This window comes from Platalea leucorodia, assembly GCF_965183815.1.
Source record: "Platalea leucorodia genome assembly, chromosome: 14".
Classification (NCBI taxonomy): domain Eukaryota; kingdom Metazoa; phylum Chordata; class Aves; order Pelecaniformes; family Threskiornithidae; genus Platalea; species Platalea leucorodia.
Genome location: NC_138836.1, coordinates 14,040,248 through 14,063,175, shown reverse-complemented (window position 1 = coordinate 14,063,175; position 22,928 = coordinate 14,040,248). Strand labels below are relative to the sequence as shown.

Sequence of the window (22,928 nt, the reverse complement as noted above, 5' to 3'; positions counted from 1 at the left end):
CTTATTTACCCAGAGAGTCTCCCCTGTGGTGAAAGGGCTCTGAATCCAGAGGCTGTGGCAAGTATCACTCCTTTATCCAGCCTGGCTCTGCTGTGTTCCCACACAGTGTGTGGTAGAAAGAGCCTCCAGCCATGGTCACACTGTCCCTTAGAATCCAGTCTCTGCTGGTCCCCTACATTTTGGACAACACAGGATATTTCAGAGCAAAGACATTGGTTTGTGAGAGCAGGAGACTTTTAGGAGATTGGCCCAAGCAGGGATATCCTTAAAGAGACTATTCTGCTTGTAGAGACAATTCAGAGAACCGATGTGCTCCCAGGAATCCCCCTTCGTAATTTCCTCCTCTGACACATTCTTCTAAGACAGCATTGCTCACTGTCAAACCATATTGCCATGATGATTGTCTGATTTACTTTATGATTTTTGGATGATGAGCCATGGTGATTGCCTCTCACAATTGAACAGCACAAGACATTTCTCCACTGAGCACCTTTTCCCCGCTTTGTTGGTATAGGTAAACTACTACACGTGAGCTGTGTACTGTGTGTATTCAATAGTCCTCACTCAGTTGTCCCAGTAAGCTGACCATCCAGCTGTTCTTCTGTCCAACTTCACAGTCCAACATTACAGGACATTACTGTGATATAATAGCTTGAAGAAAGGATTGTTTTTCTTAGGCCTTTCCATGAGATTCCTTGAACTTTGTCTGGAATCATTTAGGAGCGTATGTGAAGTTGACCGGGACTTGACCTGTGTTGGGAACTGGTCATGGAGCAGGAGGGCATGCACATAGGGAAAGAGAGTTAAGGACATGAGCTAGGAGGAGGGAGATTTTAGAAAGTTTCTGTTGCAATGCAGAAATCTTCCAGTGTTGGCTCTGGTCATCTTCCAGCTTACTTCTCCCTTATCACATTCTTCAGTACCCCAACTGGGCTGTCTTTGCCCTGTCTACCATCAGGTTTTGGGTCAGTGAAGTTCCTGAAGATGATCAGTGCAATTCCTCAACCATGAGGTGCACAACATATTGTCAATCATAGAATCATAGAATATCTCAAGTTGGAAGGTACTTATTAGGATAGAATCAGAGAATACAGTCATAGAATTGTTTAGGTTGGAAAAGACCTTTAAGATCATTAAGTCCAACCGTTAACTCAGCACTGCCAAGTCCACCACTAAACCATGTCCCTAAGCACCACATAAATACCTCCAGGGATGGGGGCTCAACCACTTCCCTGGGCAGCCTATTCCAGTACCTGACTACCCTTTCAGTGAAGACATTTTTCCTAATATCCAATCTAAACCTCCCCTGGTGCAACTTGAGGCCATTTCCTCTTGTCCTATCTCTTGTTACTTGGGAAAAGAGACCGACCCCCACCTCGCTACAGCCTCCTTTCAGGCAGTTGTAGCGAGTGCTAAGGTCTCCTCTGAGCCTCCTTTTCTCCAGGCTAGACAACCCCAGTTCTCTCAGCTGCTCCTCATAAGACTTGTGCTCTAGACCCTTCACCATCTTCGTTGCCTTTCTTTGGACACTGTCCAGCATCTCAATGTCCTTCTTGTAGTGAAGGGCCCAAAACTGAACACAGGATTCAAGGTGCAGCCTCACCAGTGCCGAGTACAGGGAGATGATCACTTCCCTAGTTCTGCTGGCTACACTATTCCTGATACAAGCCAGGATGCTATTGGCCTTCTTGGCCACCTGGGCACATTGCTGGCTCACATTGCTGCCTCATATTCAGCCGACTATTGACCAACACCCCCAGGTCCTTTTCCTCTGTGCAGCTTTCCTGCCACTCTTCCCCAAGCCTGTAGTGTTGCATGGGGTTGTTGTGACCCAAGTGCATGACCCAGGCATTTAGCCTTGTTGAACCTCATACAATTGGCCTCAGCCCAATGATCCAGCCTGTCCAGATCCCTCTGTAGAGCCTTCCTACCCTCCAGCAGATCAACAGTCCTGGCCAACTTGGTGTTATCTGCAAACTTGCTGAGGGTGCACTTGACCCCCTCGTCCAGATCGTTGATAAAGATATTAAACAGAACGGGCCCCCATATTAAGCCCTGGAGAACACCACTTGTGACCAGCCGCCAACAGGATTTAACTCCATTCATCACAATGTTTTGGGCCCAGCCATCCAGCCAGTTTTTTACCCAGTGAAGCATATGCCTGTCCAAGCCATTGGCAGCCAGTTTCTCCAGGAAAACGTTGTGGGAAATGGTGTCAAAGGCTTTACTAAAGTCCAGGTAGACAACATCCACAGCCTTTCCCTCATCCACTAAGTGGGTCACCTTATCATAGAAGGAGATCAGTTTAGTCAAGCAGGACCTGCTTTTCATAAACCCATGCTGACTGGGCCTGATCCCCTGTACGTGCTGAGTGATGGCACTTAGGATCATTGAGTCCAAATCCCTGCTCCTTGCAGGACTGCCTAAAACTAAACCATATGACTAAGAGTGTCATCCAGACACTTCTTGAACTCTGACAGGCTTGGTGCCATGACCACTTCCCTGGGAAGCCTGTTCAGTGACTGACCACCCTCTCAGTGAAGAACCTTTACCTATGTCCAATCTGAACTTCCCCTGATGCAGCTTCATGCCATTTCCTCATGTCATTGTACTTGGGGCTTGTCAGTGTATTTGGGGGTCTTGTTGAGGGGTATCTCTTGTAGTGTTCTTGACCATAGGGTCTTTCCCAAGATTTAGACCTGTAAAGATTAGTGTGGGTGCGTAACTGATCTCTCTCCTTCACTGCCAGATGAGGAAAGCAGTATTCTGTACCTAACAGTCCATCTTCTCCCAGGCTGCTGCATGCAACATGGGCTTGACCTGTCAGGGAAGACCTGTTCTATCTTCCTCTCATTTCCACAGGGACTCCTTTTTCTAATACAGGACTTCCTTCTCTTGGTCCTGCTCCTCCAGGAGAGGCACATACTCTCTCATCCCTCTCGATGTCCAGGCACAGAGAAATTGTCTGTGCATGTCAGAATGTGGAGAATATAGAAAACCCTGAAGAGTATGTTTGCTTTTCACAGAGACTCTTTTGCAGGTCTCCCTACAGCAAGCATGCATGCAGGGAATAACGAAATGAAGCAGTGAGATGAGATGATAAACTCTTCGATAGGTGTCTACTCTGCATCAGAATGTGACTGGTGAATCTCAGCTAGAACATGTATTCCATTATGAAACAATGTTTGATTTCTATAGAAGGCAGTTTTTAAATATAAGTACATCAACAGATGTAAAAGATTTCCATCCATTGTTGATAGTTGCTGTACCTCTTACATTCTAAACTTTTATGTCTATCAATTTTTGTGTTAAAAAATTTCCTTATTGTCTAAAAAGGTGATTTAAGTAAACTTTGTTTATCCTTTCTCTTAAACTGAATCAACCCATTATCACTTATGAGATTATTATCTTGCACTTAAATATTTGCTTCTAATACTGTTACTTAGCAAAAACCCACAATCGTATTTGATCTTCAGTCTGTATGAGGGAAGTCAATATGAGCACATAATTTCCAGAATTATTTCTCTTCGTTATGATATAGAAATACCCATCCGTGTTCAAATCCAATCTCTGGTAAGTGAAGCAGACTTTCCTGATACCATACTAATACCTCAGTAGAAACTGTTATCATTCTTGAAAGTGATTTTCACTTAAACTTGTTCTTTTTAGCTATGACATTACTTCTTTACATTATATTGCATCTATAATGAAAAAAAGAAAACACTCCATCACCGTTTTCTGTCTTAACATATGTTCAGTTATCTTTCAGTTGTCCATAAAATACGCAGGTTTACCTATGCCCAGAGTCTGCAGCCTTACCTATTCTTTCTTCCTTAGTCTTTTAACTGTGGATTCTTGTCACTTGACCCATCTGTGAACTGACTATCATTTTGTGCTATGTATGAAACAAAATAGCTTCAGAGAAAGACAGTGAGGATCTCGCTTCATGCCACTATCTCACCATGTTGGTTTGACTGCTTGTCAATGCTTGAAGTGAACTTCAGTCTCCTGAATCAAAGTAGAAATTTGTTTCTCACACCCTTAAGCCTAACCAAATAAGAAACATTGTTCAATTAATTAAAATAATATATAATTTTAAAAAATGCTGCAGGAATCTCTTTTCCTTTTCTTTTTTTTTTTTTCCCCCTAAGAATTCATCAAAATAACTTGAAAGAATGTAATCTTAGTCTATCAAAGAAATGCGTACTTCTCATTACAAGATGGATAGTGAATCCATGTAATTGTTATTATTCCTCATGCATTTTTAAAAATGTAAATGTAAAAATTCATTGCTGTTTAATATACTTTTAAATGTGAACATGAACTGTGTACATGTACTCCAAAAGTAATGAACACTAGAATAAATAAATAAAGCATGCTAATCACTGCTCATATGCAAAGGTCTCTACTGTCTTTATTACCTAAACATAAACGATAATTACAGAAGAAAGTAACACAGAGATCTACATTTTATGCATGCCTCAGGTCACTTTTTAGCCTTGGGATCCTCATTCCTCCTCTTCTGTCTTCTTGTGAAACTCCCAGCTTTTGACTCGGAGCTTGTTGACCTGCGACTCTGCAATGTCAGCCCGCTCCTCAGCTTCCTCCAGCTCATGCTGGATCTTGCGGAATTTGGAGAGGTTGACATTGGACAGCTCCTCCTGTGTGGGGAGAGGGAGTTGTGAAAACAACAGGCAGCGTGTGGATATTTAATATCTGAAGACCGAGCAAACAAGAATTTAAATGCCACAGCTGGGCAAGCAGGGAAGTTTCAAAATGAAGGTAAGAAGCTGCTCAGGGTGTTAAGTGTGGCAGAAGTGAGTGTCAAAAAGGCCATGACCACATTACACGCAGCATGATCCAGGCAGAGTTCATGGCAGAGTCCTGAATAGACAGGCTATCAGCTGCTTCTGACACCCAGAAGGGTGTAGGGTAGGAAGGAAGTAATAGAGGTGGGAAGTGAGGCTTAGAGCAAAAGAAATAGAGCTGGGGAAGTATAGTTCCTCCCAAACCCAGCAATTCTTACTCTTACATTCCCCATTGTCTTGTAGCAGCAAATGCATCAAAACAGTCAAGGTTTCAAAAAGTTCAGTGGAAGAAAACACAAACACAGAATTCTGCCTTCACCAGAAGGAAGTCTGGCCTTAGCGTGGTACTTACAGCCTCCTCAGCTTGCCTCTTGTAGGACTTCACTTTCATTTGCAGCTTGTCCACCAGATCCTGGAGCCTGAGAATGTTCTTCCTGTCTTCCTCAGACTACAGAGAACGGCAAATAATAGAAACCCTTGTTTGCTTCTGTCTCTAAATTTCATAAATGTGAACCAGAGGGAGTAACATTCCTTACGGAGCATTGCTGTCCAGAAGGACAGGGGTCAAAATCCTGTTAACTATGTCACTGACTGACGTATAGAAAGAAATCCCTCTGGAAGGTAATGTGCCACCATTTTGACTTCCTGGAAGAAGAGCGTGTCAACACAGAGAAGCCTCCTGCCTTACCTGGTAGGTCAGCTCCTTCACCCTCCTCTCGTACGTGCGCATGCCCTTCACGGCTTCAGCACTATGCTTCTGCTCGGCATCAACCTCCCCTTCCAGCTCCCGCACCTGCAATGAGAAGACCCATCTTTGGAGCTTCCCTGGTATCTCTCCAAGGGACATGGCTCACTCATGCACAAGTAGCAGCCCTACGCACTCTGGCTTCCAGCTTCTGGATTTGCTTCTTGCCTCCTTTCAGTGCCAACTGCTCAGCCTCATCCAGACGGTGCTGCAGGTCCTTCACCGTCTGGTCCAGGTTCTTCTTCATCCTCTCCAGGTGGGCGCTGGTGTCCTGCTCCTTCTTCAGCTCTTCGGCCATCATGGCTGCCTGATGAGAGCAAAGGGTCAAAGCCATTTTCGAGCTGGAGACATTTTGGGGAAGAATACACCCACCATCAGCAGTGAAAGGAGCTTCCAACTCACATCTGTGATGGCCTTCTTGGCCTTCTCTTCAGCATTGCGGGCTTCCTGGACTGTTTCTTCCATTTCACCCTGAATTTGGGCAATGTCTGTTTCCAGCTTCTTCTTGATGTTGATCAAGCTGGTGTTCTGTTGAAGAGCATCAATATCACAATTTTGGTTTTGATAGCTTGCAATATCATATCAACAACATTGCATAAATGTTGTTTTTTAATATAAATTGTGCCATCAGGTCACATGGGGATCTGTTCTAAAGGAGCTGCTGTGGTAGCTGTTAGTTTCTCAGCTCTGTTGTGCTTCAGTATTTCAAGAACATCCTCTACAAAGTCTTTCTTCACACTTTCTCAGTCAACAGAGAAGGAATTTAGACTTATAAAGAAAAAAGATATAATCTTTCCTTACCATTTTCAATCTAGTGGCAGTAAAAATTTTAACTGGTGCTATAGAATAATTACCATGACATTGTTAAATGATGTTAGTTACAGTATTAGTGTATTCCTATTTTGTTAATGATCAACCTAAATTTGACTTTACAGTCTCAAACGTAAATGTGAAAGCTGTTGAACTCACTTAAGTCATAGAGTAAGAACCTCACATATCTCTCTGAATTTATTACTTCTAAGGTGTCTGCACTGTAGTCTAGTGATATTCATATTATATCTGCAGCTGAAAAGTCACTTCTAATATTTGTCATCCATACTGTGAAAATTACAATGCATTTAACAAAACACTGTTACAGTTCAGCCAGTCTTCAGTTATTTTATATTTATGGATCAAAAGTATAAATACTAAATATATTTATATTCTTACCTGGGTATGGAGGAGCTGCACACGCTCACTTGCATCCAGAAGCTCCTGCTCAGCCACTTTCCTCGACCGCTCTGTCTGCTCCAGGGCTGCCCTTAGTTCTTCAACTTCAGCCTGCAGCAGGTTTGCTCTGCGCTCCACCATGGCCGCCTGCTCCTTCAGGTCCTCCTGTGTCCTGAGAGCATCATCCAAATGTATCTGAGTATCCTGGTAAGAGAGACAAGACAGATTGTGAGGTGTATTTTTCCTATTTTCCTATTTCCTATTTGCACATCAGTACAGAACTGATAGACTTGTAGAACAGAAAAATTCTTAGCTGTGTCAGAAACCATTCAGCACATGTTTAATTCTGCCATACCTTGAGCATTCCTTGTGCATTTCTCAGGTTCTCAGGAGTGCCATGTTTAGATAATATCTCTACACTTCAATACAAACACTGTTTTCCTGTTGTGTGTGGGAATGACTTCACAACACCTAACAATGAGATAGAGATCCAAGTGGTGTAAGAGAGCAATAAATAATTCTGTGTACCTCAGCTTCCTCCAGGGAGGCTTGGAGTTCAGATTTCTCCTGCTCCATCTGCTTCTTGACTTTCTCCAGCTCATGAATCGCCTTTCCTCCCTCAGCAATCTGCTCCGTGAGGTCAGAAATCTCCTCTGTGGGAACAAAGACCAAGGGCATGGTCAGGCACAGCGCAGAATGGGAAGGGCCCTGCCACACCAAGGGGACAGGCAGCTTTGCAGACCTGCAGGCACAGACGCATGTGGAGCGGTGGGTAGTGGTGCAGAGTGAGAAAGCCCTGCCAGGAGCAGAGGCCCAGGGACTTACGCTGCAAGTTCTTGTTCTCACGCTTCAGCGTTTCCAGGTGGTCCAAGGACTCCTCATAGGCATTCTTCATCTTAAACAGCTCCGTGCTGAGAGAGCGAGCCTCCTTCTGGGAGGCTTCCAGCTCAGCCTGCGTTTCCTCATACTTCTGCTTCCATTCTGCCAGGATCTGAAGAGAAACAGGGCATGAGTATGGATGTGGCAATGAGGAGGGGATGCTCTGCCCAGGAGCCCCAGGTCTGGAGTCCAAAAGACCTTGTCAAAGTTCTTCTGCTTCTTATCCAGAGCTGCGCAGGCAGCATTCGATCGCTCCACGTCAATCATCAGGTCCTCCACTTCGTTCTGCAGCCTCTGCTTTGTCTTTTCCAGGGAGGCACATTTGGCATTGACAGCTTCAACGTGTTCCTCTGCATCCTGCAGGCGCTGTGCCAGCTTCTTCCTGGGAGGTGAAAAGCACGGGTCCAGGTGAGGAAGCTAATGGGAGCCTGCGGTGTGCAGCCAGTACGTTTTTCACAGGAGCGCACTTAGCCACTTGGTAGCGTGTGATCCCCGTTTACACTGAGGTGTAGGATCTCTCCCAGCCAGCCACTGTATTTCTATGTCTGAATCCTGGGCTACAACAGTTCACTGTCTGCTATTCACACTAGCAGCTCTCTGCTATTTTCCATCTGAAGAGCTTTGCTGCTTCTGCTTTTCCCCAATGCATACCTGCTCTCGGTTATATTTTCTCTCTTCCTGGCACCCCACCCCAAAGCAGAACACCGACTTCTTCCTGACAATATCACACTGGCCTCCTCCAATTTCCATTCTTAGTCTCTGCCAGCCTTCCCCACATTCCCCACGTACTTGGCCTCCTCCAGCTCCTCCGTGCGCTGAATAGCGTCCGTCTCGTATTTGGTTCTTCACTGGGCCACTTCGCTGTTGGCCTTGGACAGGGCACGCTGCAGCTCCCCCTTGGCTTCCTGCTCCTCCTCATATTGTTCCCAGAGCAAGTCACAGTCGTGGCGAGCAGACTGCAGGGCGTGGGCCAGGGCGTTCTTGGCCTGGGTGAAAAATAGTACTGTGACAATGAATGGAAGTATGCTGGGAAATCTCCCATGTTGATGGACACTGGATTATTCTGCTGTGAGAATGATGGCAAGCTACTGAATGAGAAAGGAAGAGACGGGAATTTGCAAAAGAATTAATGGATAGACTGTTGGGAAGAGGGAGCAAAGCTGATATGGGGAGACTTGCACTGCATTACCTAAGTATTTTTGTCCTCCCTCTCATCTTGTTGATTCTGTAATTTCATATGTATCTGAAGTTCCTCCTAGACAGGAGGAATCCAATGGATAAGACGGTCTATGGAAAGCCTTCTCACCTTTATCTCTTCCTCTAGGTGCCTTTTGAGTTCCTCAATCTGTTGGGTAAATGTCTGCTTGCCTCTTGACAGCTGAGAAATCAGAGCATCCTTCTCTTCCACCTGGCGTGAATATTCACCTGGGGAAGTTTGCAGAGATACAAGCCTTTTATTGCCATTGATGACAGTATTGCGGACATTTGCGGCTGTAAAACCGGATAGTTAGCAGACCGTGCAGAAGCTTAGGATCACATTTCATGCATGTCTCATTACAGGGCAGACAAAGGCTGTTGGACAGACCATGTGCCCAGAAGGGTCATCTCTGCAAAAACTCTCTGACTTTATTCATTTGCACATCAGAGGTGTGTATGTATTACCTGATTCTGTCTGCAGACGAGCTCTTTGAGCATTGAGGTCATTGATCATGCGCTGATGCTCTTCTTCTTTTGTCTTAATCTCACTTAGCTGATCTTCCAGTGTGCGACATGTCTTCTCCAGACTTGCCTGTGTGGCAACATAGGGAAGGGAGGGATTAACCATTCACACTCAATACTAGCAGGTGCAAGAAGTTGTATTGTATTCCACTGGTTCAATGAGCCTATAAGGTATTTGTGTACCTTGGCTTTGGAGACAGACTCCATGTTACTGGCCAAGTCATCAATCTCCATCTTCAGCTCACTCTTCTCCTTCTCCAGCTTCTGCTTCACTCGTTGCAGGTTGTCGATCTGCTCCCCAAGCTCAGCTGTGCTGTCCGCATGCTTCTTCCGCAGGGTGGCAGCCGTGGCTTCGTGCTGCAGCGTGGCCTCTTCGAGGTCACGGCGCATCTTCTGAAACTCTGCCTCACGCTTCTTGTTCATCTCAATCTGAGCTGCGGTAGCCCCTCCTGCTTCTTCCAGGCGCTCGCTGATCTCCTCTAGCTCCCTTGAGAGGTCAGCCCGATGCTTCTCTGCTTTTGCCCGAGAGGCACGTTCAGCCTCAATTTCCTCCTCCAGTTCCTCAATGCGAGCCTGGGGAACATTAGGGACCCTTCACACCCGTGCCCTCCTCCTACCTGATGTCTTTCTGAAGGGTAGAAGAGAAGGAACTTGCCTGCAGCTCCTTGATCTTTTCTGGACTGTGACTGGCAGGTTCTGCCTCATTACCTTGTTTTCGGTGGCATGTTTTTCTTTCTCAACCTTGGCCAGCGTTAACTCAAGGTCGTCAATATCTTTCTTCAGCTCCGAACATTCATCCTCCAGTTTTCTCTTCTTGGCTGTCAGCTCAGCATTCATCTCTTCTTCATCTTCTGCTCTCTCTGTCAGCTCCTTAATTTTGGCTTCCAGCTGGATTTTGGTTTTGATGAGCTGGTCACATCTTTCCTCAGCATCAGCCAAACCATCCGCTTCCTACACATGATTCATTTAAATAAAATAATTTTCAAGTAATTATTTTTTCTTACTGATTTTCAGACAAGAAATTCTTATTTTCAAAGCAGCTTTACAATGTCCTTTGTAGTTAAAACTCATTATTATAAGAGTATCTATTTGTTTTGGACTGTCTCCAGCCCAGAAAATAAAGGAATATATTATCCCACTATAAATAAAGGCTCTTAGCATTTTTTTTTTAAACTCTTTAACTGCTCATGTAACTCCAACATTATTTGGAAGACAGAGCCTGAAATCAGATATGGCAGTATCTCCCTTGTATCTTTTCATTGTTTTACTTGGGTTGCATTTGACTGGACTGGAAACTGGCATAGGGTTCTACTGAATAGCACCATGTAGGCAGATTGTTTAGCATACAGTGTTTAAAACCTGAATGCTAAAAACTCCAACATTCAGCTGAGAAAATCTTGTTACAGCTCTCCCCAAAAGATTTACTGAGCATGAATTTAATTTTTAGTTTTGGTAAAATTTTATGTTAAGATCAGGGTTTCAAAGGCATTAGTTGAATCGAGCATGTTTCCAGCCCTTGTGGTCAAGAAGAACAGTTTGGAAGGGAGAGTGGTGTTTCCCAGGGCAGTGTCAATTACCTGAATGCATTCTAAGATGAAAGTTAGTAAGAAGTAATCTTTATTTTCTGCATACTGCTTGTTCTTTTCTGCTTTGTTCTAGTAAAGAACAACGATACCATCTAGGCAGAAGACTCTTTACAGCTCAGCAAGATATCTAGGTTGGGGTTTGTCTCATGTGGATTTACATATCTGCCATGATATCAAGATACAGTCCATTCAACCAAAAAAATTTACATTTTTGGATGAATTGTATCGTACTCTAAAAGGATGAGCTTCTTGTTGCTGAAGATGAAGAGAACCTGAGGCTACTAGCTCAGATGTAGACTTAGACTGTAGACATCAAAATGGGGTCAGCTGAATCCTAATCCTTGCAGGTAAAGACAGTTTTAAGGGGATGGTTGTTGCTACCTTTTTATTTCCAGGGAAAAAGGGGAGGACTCCACTTTCATCACTGTTTCTCCTGAGGAGACAGGGACCATAAATGCTAGAGAAATGCCTGACACTCTCAGCCCCTCCTACTGGACCTGAATCCATTTGTGATTCTCCAAATAAAAGGTGTTAATAGGCCCTCCAGACAACCTTCATTGATCAGATGATAACATATCAAAATTATATAGTATATAAAGTTTTATAAAGACATGATAATTGCTGCTGTAAGTTGCCATGTATGATTTAAAATGTCATACTGTAAACTATAGTATTTACTAACTAGAAACTGATTACTTCTCTCCTGATTTAAAAGTGTAAGGAACCAGCTGCAATAATTCATTGCAAATTTATCAATATTTGTAGATTTCAGCTTAGCTCTTCTATGTGGTTTTCCCTCCTATTTTATAAAATGCGTGTATTTTTTGAAAATAAATACTGTTTTGGGACAACGTGTCTGTTACTGAGACATTTAGGATCATTTTACACCAGACATTACAAGCCAAGAACATTAGCAATACTCACAGCCTGCACTTGGAGCTGCAGATCGTTTTTCTCCTGCAGCAAAGAAACCATTTTCTCCTCCAGCTCCTTCCTCTTTGCCTCAGACTTTGCAAGCTCTTCCTTGGTTTTCTCAAACTCTTCCTTCATGTTGGCCATCTCCTTCTCAGATTCTGCACTCTTCAGCAAGGGCTTTATTTTGAAGAACAGCTTCATCCAGGGCCAGTGCTTGACATTCATGAATGCACGAACATTGTACTGGATACAGAAGATGGACTCTCTGAAAGGTAATAAAAAACATATTGTGTATTTTTAAATTTATAATACATATTTAATTGTATATATTGATATATATATAAAACGAAGTTCCACATATAATACTTTATAGTTATAGTTCTATATACCTGTGTATATAAAATATTTATTATATATTATTAAATATATATTTGTTATTAAATTTTAGTATATTTAATATATATTAAAAATATATCTCTCTGAAGGGAACTCCCTAGTGTGATGTAGATTGTCAACCTGTATGGACAGTTTTGAAGTCCAGATATTTGGCTCACTTTCATGGCCAAAGAAAAGGAACACCTCCAGAAGCTGACTTGGTCCCTTTCATGAAAGTTATCCAAGGGAAGACGATACTTGTCTTGTGCTAGAAGTATGTGTTTCTCACCTTTTATTATAGTGGTGACCTAAAATAATTAGCTTCGACTAGATAGCTGGCTTCTGGACATACATATAATGTAGCCATTTACTAAATTTAGCAAAAATTAGTACAAAGGGTGATATAAGTTAAAAACGACAATTTTTTTCCTAAATTGGGAATATACAGCTTCATCTACTGCCAGGGTGTAATTCCAAACCCATCCATATTGGTAAACTGAATTAATGAGAAATAAATGAGATTTGGCAAGAAGCAGCTTATTTTCAGTTTTGTTCATGTCATTGGTATCTGATGAGGCCCAGCAGGCCAAATAAGTGTAAGTATCTACCTCCTCTCCATCATTTTTTTGAACTCCACTCTCATCAAGTAACCCCTGCACATGGCTTGTGTGCGGGTGATGAGCTGTGCCAGCTTCTCATCTCTCATCTCCTCCAGGAGTCCCAGCAGCCCAGCTTTGAAGAACACCTTGAGAAAGAGAATGTTGCAGTACATAATTGTCAGGTATTGCAAGCACAGTACATCAGCCAAGCAGCATTTGTACCTTGGTGTGACCAAATTTGTACTGGGTGTGGTCCACATCGATGGATCCAAGGAGCTTCTCAGAAGCCTTCTTGCTGTCAATGAACTGTCCCTCTGGGATGGCACTTGCATTAAGCACCTTGTACCTACGGGAGGAAGTAGAATATGAAGGAGGTCAGATTTCTGAAATCTCAATCAAACCGATGGATGCCATTGTTAAGATTCTCTGAAGGTGGATCAAGAGTGGAAGACAGTTGCGTAAGTCTGAACTCTGTTTCATAACTTAGAAATCACATTTTCATGGGTAAATATGTTCTTAGGAAAAACCTTGCACTTTTCTTAGTCCAGAAATTCTTGGCGCAAAATGGATACTGATTTCCACGGGTAACTGCTGACATATTTCACATGCCCTTTTATCTAATGCCTTATCTCCAAATGAGAACTTTATGTGCAAGAACAAAATATGTGGAGAGAAGAAGCAATTCTTTGTCCAAAATAGTGGCAGTACATACTGTCTGAGTATTTTCCAGCTGATATAGAACAAGAAGCAAGTTAGTCTAGAATATCTTGTAGTTTCTTTATTCATATTTCTGTGCTGATGGCTGCAAGTCGTCTTATTTTGCTACCCAGGAGTTAACTAAGTCTAAGCTAGTCAACTTCATTTCTGGATAGTTAATTAAAAAATGCTTTATCTCATACCAGAATATGAATCAAGGATGGGAATAAATGATTGCCCTTTGAAAATGCCTGTTCTTCTAGTTAGCTATAGAAAGAAACTGGATGACTAACTTGGACAATTGACTTTTTTATGCCTAAAGGTAGGTACAATGAACCCGTGCCATAACTCCCATAGTAGTCAAAACAATTAGGAAATGCAAGTTATTCAGCATTGGTGAATATGGTGGAGGGTGGATGACATGGAATCTGACCTCTGTTTGAAGTCTGCATAGAGTATTCTGCTGGGGAATCCTTTCCTGCAAATTCTAATCCCTTCCAGCACGCCATTACACCGCAGCTGATGCAGCACCAGCTCATGTTCCATGGCACCTAATAAATGACATAATGAACTGGTGCTTCATTGTACTGCACAGAGAAAAACAGATTTATCACATCTTTGAACTTTAACAACTTACCAGGCGTTTTTGTTTCATTAGGAATAAGGCATCGCACAAAATGGGGGTGTGTGCTTCGCAGATTGCTCATCAGCTTGTTTAAATTTTCCTTAAGAGCAAGAGCAAAGACTTGGGTTTAAAAATGTCACTTTTACACAATCTCAATACTAGATGGAGTGAAAACACTGCAATAAAACCATGATCAGTATTTTTTTTTAAAGAACTTTTGGGTAGTTCTGAAAGAATACTTCCAAGGATTCAGTGAGAATCCTTTATTAAGAAGTACGTGCCTTTATCCTTTCTGAACATAAAGAGTTTGTATATTAGATCAATCTAAAGTTTTTCTGAACTGAATTTTCTATGTTTTTTTCACAATGCAGTAAAATTTATAATGATTATTCTACAGTACCCGGAAAAGAGCCGAGACGGTCTGGAAAGAAGAACCCTTCTTCTTGCCGCCCTTCTTGCCACCACCACTACTCTCTAAACAAAAACATTTTTTAAAAAAAGAAATGAACAACAAAAGCATGCAGTTAGAATCTGAAGAATTTTGTATGTTCATCTTAAAAAAATAGAAAATGTAATAATATGATCAAAATTTGCAAATGCATACAGTGTTTAAAGTTACAATGGGACACTTGACTTTTTCAGATGATAGCAGAATGAAATCTAATGACTTCAAGCTGAAGTTAAGAAAATGCAAAAAGGAAATAAAATGTAACTTTTTGCATAGTAAGATATTTAACGAATTAGATAAATCACTAGTGAATATACCAAATGCAGTCTTTATGTACCTCTACATCTAAGGGTATGAATAAATTTAGCAGCATGTCGATACATTTGATTGTATTTCCCAAAGTATTTGGGAATGCCCCAGACTGCAGAAGTCTGGTTTGTCAGCTAGCCTGTGTTAATGTTGTTGTACAGCTGTCTGGTCGTACAACCTACAGATCTATTAAGGTCTCTACGGAAATGTAACATCTTTTATTAGTCTGAGTGACTGAGTTCCAAAGAGTAGATGAGGTTTTGGGTTTTCAATTCTTGAAAAGTAAACATTATTGCAAAATTTCTTTTCTGTAAATTATAGTAGAACTGATTGCAAAGAAATCACCTGCTTCTGCCCCACCAACAGAGGCAAAGAGTAAGGCCAGTGTCTTCAGGGATGATTTCTGGTACAGCCCCACAACAGTTTCATTCAAGGGATCCTTATTCTTCTCAAGCCAGCCAGTGATATTGTAGTCCACCGTGCCAGCATAGTGCACCAGGGAGAAGTGGGCCTCAGCCTTGCCTTTTCCAGGTTTAGGCTTCTGGAAGTTGTTGGACTTGCCCAGATGCTGGTCGTAGAGCTTGTTCTTGAAAGAGGTGTCAGTTGCCTTGGGGAACATGCACTCCTCTTCCAGGATGGAGAAAATGCCCATGGGCTGGAAGAAATAGCAACACATGAAGAAAGAAAGTGTAGAAAGAAATAGAGACAATGTATATGGGAGAGGAATGGAAGATAAAAATTATGCAAAAAGCCCTCCTCAGATTGGGTAATCTTATGTTTTTCAAGAAAGGGCATTTTATTAGTGGATATGCCATCAGTTATATGAGAACAAGCTCACCCATAAGTTTCAGGGTTGTGATGTAATAAAGATCGAGCATGTAGAAATTCACTATGTGCATGTTAGTTGAAGATGGAAAGCAAAATGAATGAAATTAGTATCAGTCAGATGTAAGGAAAAGTTTACACTTCCTAAATGTTTTTTCTTTGAAACAAGATCGGAAATTTCTTAAAACATATTAAAATAGTGTATTTACTCACTCAGCATGCATTAAAAAAATACACGCAGTTGAGTATGAACTCCAGAACAGTGACTAGGACTGAAATTTCTGCCCCATGTAAATCATATGTACTATGCGACAGAATCCCACAGGCAGTGAAGTCACAGACAGGTGAAAATGTATATGAAATGCTTGGAGCCTAGAAAAAAATCACTTTATGTGCTGCATTAAGTATGAGCGCCACGCATCAGACTGGTCTAATTTGAGCATAGAAGATTCCTTTTATGTTTTACATCTGGAAAAATATTAAGTGTGTAGGGCCCAAGAACCTTCTCAATCAGCTCAATGCAGGCAGCCAGGTCCATCCCAAAGTCAATGAATTCCCATTCAATTCCTTCCTTCTTGTACTCCTCCTGCTCCAGCACAAACATGTGGTGGTTGAAGAACTGTTGCAGTTTCTCGTTGGTGAAGTTGATGCAAAGTTGCTCCAGGCTGTTGAACTGCAGAATGAAAACAAATTTACTTACTTGTGAAGTTCAGTTCCAGGAACACTTTCCATCTTCCAATAGGTTATATTTTCAACCCATTAAGGTCTCCATGATTGGACAAGTGACTGGCATATTCAATCCTCTAATATATCTACCCTTTCAGGCCCTGGCACTGTGTCAACTTATTCCTGAGCTCTGAAAAGAGTTGTGGAGCTTAGTCCAAGTCCAGCTTTTCATCTACTTGAATTTGTCTACACTATCAGTCTATTCCCAAGCATTCAGAGGGAATCTGGCTTCAGCATTAACAAAATCTTCCTTCAAGATGGCATATTTTAACTTCCTCAAAAATCTGCCTCTGCTATTACCCATCAGTTGTTCAACATTTTCATATCAGTTTTCAATGAAATTTTCAATTCTGCTTGCAACAAGAGACATCTATAAAAACCTCCAGGCCTTGTGGGCTAATACATACTGCGAGAACCAGAAGAGTGCCATTCCTACAGGAATGTGAGGATTATCCAATAAACAAAAATATTCCGTAATTTAAAAAAAACCAAACCCTGAACTATTCCAGTTTCTTAATGCCCCTTCCAGGAAACTTGTATGAAGATCCTTCTCTTACATCAAAGATCTCAAAGCCAGCAATGTCCAGGACACCAATGAAGTACTGTCTGGGCTGCTTTGTATCCAGCTGCTGGTTGATGCGAACAACCATCCACAGGAACATCTTCTCAAAGACAGCCTTTGCCAGGGCACCCACTGAATTGTATACCTGAAGAAAAATAAAAGTCACCATCCAGGGCAAAACAGGAAGATCAAACTTTTTAATTCATGTCATTTCTTTTCTATCATCACTTGTTTCTTACCTGCTGCACAGTTTGACCCTTGGTCACATATTCATTCCCAACCTTGACTCGGGGGTAGCAGAGGGCTTTGAGCAGATCTGCTGAGTTCAGACCCATCAGGTAGGCAGCCTTATCAGCAACTAAGAAAACAAGCATACAGCAGGATCAAATATTGGCTCTCCAGTAGACATATCTTGTAGCAACTCAGAATCATTTCTGCAGAAGCCACATATACTTTAAGTCACATACTTTAAAATACTGTAAATTGTGTGGATTTACTGATATTTTTCCCATTTAATTTAGATGATTTGTAAATGTAAAGATTCTTTGAAATGCCTTATAATGAACATGCAAATTTTGAAACAAATGACTAGACAGAAAAAAGGGCAAAGGGACATGAAAATGGCAGGTCAAACACGTCACAATTTCTGAACTGTGGAAGAAAAGGAAACTGGTTGATATTGAAATACACTGTACTGAAAACTGTAGTCAGTGAAACTCAACTGTCATTAGAGAGAGAGATAGATTAGTGAAGTATTATGCCAAAAGTATGAATAGGATATCTCATACAACTTTAATAGTGGGACCACATTCTCCCTAAGGATAAATATCACACACGTAGGTCTTTTCCAGCTCCCATTTTCTCTGGATCTAGGCTTTTAAGTACAAGATTTAGAGGACTGGATATACTCTGTCATCACTTTACATTTTGCTGCCTGTCTCTTCTCACAGTGAAGATGAGAGTGGGCACCAGTACTATTTAAAGAGTCCTTTAATGTGAGAAGACCAAGCCTCATTATAGAATGTATATATATACACAGATGCTAATTTTGAGCTGCTTCTATTGTAAGTGTTATTTACAATTAAGTATTTAATGTACATTTATCACTAGACAGAGTAAGGTATGAAACAAGAACAAAATTGGAACTCACTTTTTATTTCACTTTTGTAGAATTATTTTTAATAATTAAATAGTCATCTAATTCTATTATACTCTTCTATAACCCTTTTCTTTGGTTATATTCATGCAATGATTACAGATATTACTTGGAGCTTATGCTGCTATTGCTTGGAGCATTTATGCTGGCTATTTTTTCTTCACCTATTCTTAGTTCATTTTCAATTTTGAATGAAAAATCAGTTTAGAGACATTTAGGTAGGCAGAATTCTCAATAATAAATGCTGAAAAAGAAAAGGGAAAGATAAGCTTGGGATGATGATCAGGTTGCAGACAATTGCAGATCCTCTCAGAAGCAAATACAGTGCAACTTGTTTCAGTGACTTGTGGTAGGGTAACTTTAAAGATATAATACTCAAGAGAGCACAGTGCATAAGTGCCAATTATGTCTTTCTGAACTACAGCTAAGCATATGAGATAAAGGGCTGTTTTTAGAAGTGCATCTTCAAACAAAAAGTTTGGCATTTTACCTTCTGCTATTGCTTTTACTACTGAATTCAAACTCTGCCAGCAGGCACAGTATACAAAATGATTTCTTCAAGAATGCTTATATAATTCATATGAAATCATGATAAAAAAGTATAGCAGATTGCTGCATGAATATTGGACGTGATCTAACAGTCTGAAATTGTGTCAAGAGATATTTAGGCTAGAAATTAGGGAAAAATTTCCAAGGAGTAAGGGTAATGAAATACTGGAATAGATTGCATGTTTTCCTCAATGTTTTCAAAAGCAGATAAAGAAAGAAAGATTGCAGAGTAAATGGAGTCCATAGAAGGTGAAGAAGATGAACGGCCACAGTCCTCTCCCAGCTTTATGAGCAAACAAAACTAGCAAAATAAAAGATGACTTTGCAACACTGAGAAATTTGTTCACAGATTCAGACTAATCCTCAGAAGAGGATTACAGTGCCTGTGCAACAGAACTGATTTCAAGGTAATCATTGTTACGTGCACTGCTCCAAATGTTTCCAAGATTTGGTCAGCAAAATACCATCACTTAAGTAAAGTTACAGCTATTATTTGTACCTTATTCTGCTACTACAATTCATCATTATCAGCTTCATTGCTATTGTATTCCTTGCAGTCATCTTCATTTATGTCTTAACTTTCCTAAAAAACCTCGAAACCACACACACAAAAACAACTCAAGAAAAAAAAACCTTAATAGCACATGTTTATGATATATGCAAATAACTCTGGTTTCATAGAAATACTTCCATGAACTTTTAAAGGAATGCACCTTTGAACAATTCTAGGCACAGCAAACGCAAGAAACGTATCTTAGATGTCTGTTATTCAAACAGAAGTCCTGGAGACATGCTGAGACTCTACAGAAAATGTAGAACATAGGAGCGACAGCTGCAGTATTAACTGATGTTCATTTTAACCCCCCACGTAAAATGAAGTAGCGCAATGCTCTCAGTTCAGCCATTGTGAGCTGTCTCCAGAATACTGGCTTTGAAGCAGAGCAGCTTCAGGAGTCTGGCTTCTTGTCACCTGGAAACAATACCCTTAGGAGATGACTACAGCTGATGGTAAATAATAGCAGCTACCTGGGTACATAAACTGAAGTCAGTGAGCAGAGTGGCTCTCAGTTGTGGGCCAGGTCTGGGAAGCTGCCATTCAGTATAGCAGTAAAGGCTGCTTTTCTTCTGCCTGACTCCTACTGGCAGTAGGAGTCAAAGCCAAAGGAAGGGTGCTTTAGGATTCACTGGACCTTATACTTGGCATGGTTCCAAATAACCTGCCCCCTCCACTGAGTTGTGTTCTTCCAGCAAAAAGTGCTCTGGTTAGGACATGCTTCTATTCTACAATACTAGCGTCTGGGGAAACGCGCAGGCTGAGTCAGTGGTTCTGAGCCGGAATTACCACCTGTATTAGTGAGCGTTGCGGTATATACTATGCTCCGGCATATATCGTGCTGGTACCTTCTGTGCCGTCTGGCTCTGCCTGCTCCTCACGCTGCTTCTGCTTGAACTTCAGGTTCCCGTAGTGCATGACAGCCCCTGTCAGCTTGTAAATGGCTGTCTTCTCCTCAGGAGTGAAGCCCAGGATGTCAATGGCACTCTAACGAAAGAATTATTAGAGTAAGCACCATGCCTGTTAAAGGTCAGAGTCTGCCTAAGAAAACGTCTGTGCGTTACTTACGTCCGTGGCCATCAGCTCTTCCTGGTCGTTAATGCTGGGAACTGTGATCTCACCTTGACTCACATACTGATAGTCATACGGGTTGGTGGTGATCAGTAACATCTCTGAAAAGAAGGACGAAACACATACAGATCAAATGTAATTGGCATGTGAAGGAGTTAAGTGTTGTTCGTGACCTTTGTCTGGAGAAGTTAGTGATCTTTCCTACCAATCAGCTCTGGCTTCTTGTTGGACATGATCTGATAAAATATGTGGTAGCTTCTTTCTGCCTTGAGCTGGAAAGTGACTCTGGACTTCTCCAGCAGATCTGGCAAGGATGGTAAGACACAGTTAGCACAAGCACTGAGGAAGTCTGGAGGGAAAGGGATCGGGCCAGGAGGGCCACTTACATGTTTCAATGTCAGCAGAAGCCAGTTTTCCCGTGGCACCAAAGTGGATTCTGATGAATTTACCCTGAAAGAAATGGAAAAGTTAATCGAGCTCTATTTTACCAATCCTGACTGCAGGAATATTCGAATCAGTGTGCTGATAGGAAAAAAGTAATTTTGTCCCAGGCAACAACTTACAAAGCGTGAGGAGTTGTCGTTCCTCACTGTCTTGGCATTACCAAAAGCCTCCAGCAGTGGGTTGGCACTGATGATTTGATCCTCAAGTGTCCCCTAAAATGGAAATCTTATTGTCACGATACAGCTCATAAATAAATGAGACAGCTGCACGTTCCTACCCCTAGGAGCTCACCTGCATTTTGCCTGCCGGCTGCTGCTCTTCCTTCTTCTTATCCCCACTCGCTGCAATTGTTGCAAAGTACTGGATGACACGCTTTGTGTTCACAGTCTTCCCTGCACCGGATTCTCCGCTGTCAAACCAAAGAGAGAGGCAGAGAGCGTGTGGTCAGGCAGGAGGTCCCCTGGCACCCGACAGCCCTGCAGGGACCCGAGCAGGGAGTGTACATACGTGATCAGGATCGACTGGTTCTCGCGATCTGTGAAAGGGTCAGAATGAAAGGTAGTGTTAGCAGTTGTCTGGAGTAACGCTAAGCTGAATGAGAAGTAAAGCTGTAAATGGAAGTTGGGGCTTCTCCCAAGTCCAAGAACAATAGTCCAAGTAGTCCAAGACTACCGGGTTCCCTTCCAGGTCCCAACAGTAGAAAGTATGAGCCAAACCAGATGCATAGAGCTGTCAGAGGCATACGGTCCTCACACAAGCTGCGCACCCACTTGCCCTTCACACAGTTCTCATCAAGAAATCTAATCAAACTGCCTATCTGTCTTCAAAATAGAGGATTAGATGGAATAATAATTTCTCTGTCCCATCAGTGGAAAAAAGTAGCAAACTCAAGGAGTATTGCTGAAGTGCGAGACTGTAGAATTTCGTACCATAGAGTGCAAATAATACACCGTGCTGAGCCCATGCATGCTTCTGGGTCAGTTTCACTTGAAACGAATTCCTGCGTAACGCCATCAAGCTCTCAGTCATACAGCTCTGTGGTGGTTTAGCTGGCTTGTCACATGCTCCACTGAGATCAGCAGGGCTTTTTGGTTTAGATTGCTGTGAGGGGGGTCAAGCACTCACCAGTCAGCATGAACTGATAGGCGTTGTCAGAGATGGAGAAGATGTGTGGAGGGGCCTCCTGGCGCTTCTTGCCTCGGTAGGCCAACACCACCTCCGGGTTGTACACCGGCAGCCACTTGTAGGGGTTGACAGTGACACAGAAGAGACCCGAGTAGGTCTGTAAGGAAGGAGGACAGGATGCTGATTTTGGAGAGCTGAGGAGAGCTGCAGATAAGGCAGAGGTGAATGATGTTCGGGGGAGACCAGGGTAGTGAGAGAAAATAAAGTGGAAGAACCTATCAGAGAATGGGTGAGATATAGCATACGACAAGGAAAGGTAAAAGCGGGAAGGAAGAAGAAGGAGAAGGTGTAGACAGCAAGAGGAAAACACATGCAAGAAAGAAAGAAGAAATAGAAAAATGAGGAGAGAAGTCAGGAAGCTCTTCAGAGAGCCTGAAAGGTGTCTTCAACTCCTCAAAAGCAGGAATTGTCTCCTTCTGCTGGTACTTACGTAGATCATCCAGGCTGCATAACGCTCTTTGAGGTTGTACAGCACAGCGGGTTCATGGAGGTGGGTCATCATAGCCATGTCCTCGATTTTATCATACTTGGGAGGGTTCATGGAGAAGATTTGATCATCCTTCACGGTAAGAGTCTGCCAAAAAAGAGAAAGATACATATTTGCCATCTAAATGTCCACAGCAGGATTAAGTTGTATTCTCAAGCCTTGAATTTTTTTTTTACTCACTTCTCCACCTTCGGTCTTGACAGTGACCTTTCCTGCTTCTTTGCTCTGGATTGTGCTTTTCACATAGGATTCCTTTGTGTGTACCACGAAGACTGAACTCTTGGCATCAAAAGGCTTGTTCTGGGCCTCGATTCTCTCCTTTTCTGACTTTCGGAGGTAGGGAGCTGCCTCCCCAAAGATGGCCATCTCAGAGTCTGATGACATGGCTGCAGTTTATTGAGGGCAGCACGGCACAGGGCTGAAGTGGAGAGACATACTACAGTGCTGAGGGAAGGCC

The 22,928-nt window shown here is 42.2% G+C and overlaps 1 pseudogene across 1 annotated transcript; it reads right to left on the bottom strand.

Annotated features, from left to right (window-relative positions):
- Positions 1 to 4,508: 4,508 nt before the first annotated feature.
- Positions 4,509 to 22,855, bottom strand: LOC309597302 (myosin-1B-like; annotated as a pseudogene). The gene is made up of 35 exons: positions 22,652 to 22,855; positions 22,415 to 22,558; positions 21,925 to 22,081; positions 21,307 to 21,334; positions 21,091 to 21,208; positions 20,919 to 21,011; positions 20,742 to 20,805; positions 20,561 to 20,659; positions 20,353 to 20,456; positions 20,133 to 20,271; positions 17,266 to 17,384; positions 17,022 to 17,171; positions 16,241 to 16,411; positions 15,259 to 15,568; positions 14,557 to 14,630; positions 14,169 to 14,256; positions 13,965 to 14,082; positions 13,058 to 13,181; positions 12,845 to 12,981; positions 11,871 to 12,126; positions 10,069 to 10,311; positions 9,544 to 9,933; positions 9,304 to 9,430; positions 8,948 to 9,066; positions 8,431 to 8,627; positions 7,840 to 8,023; positions 7,588 to 7,753; positions 7,291 to 7,415; positions 7,118 to 7,147; positions 6,763 to 6,966; positions 5,956 to 6,081; positions 5,690 to 5,860; positions 5,497 to 5,601; positions 5,161 to 5,256; positions 4,509 to 4,661 (listed from the first exon to the last, which is right to left on the bottom strand). The product of its transcript is annotated as a myosin-1B-like (transcript).
- Between the last annotated feature and the right edge of the window lie 73 nt (positions 22,856 to 22,928).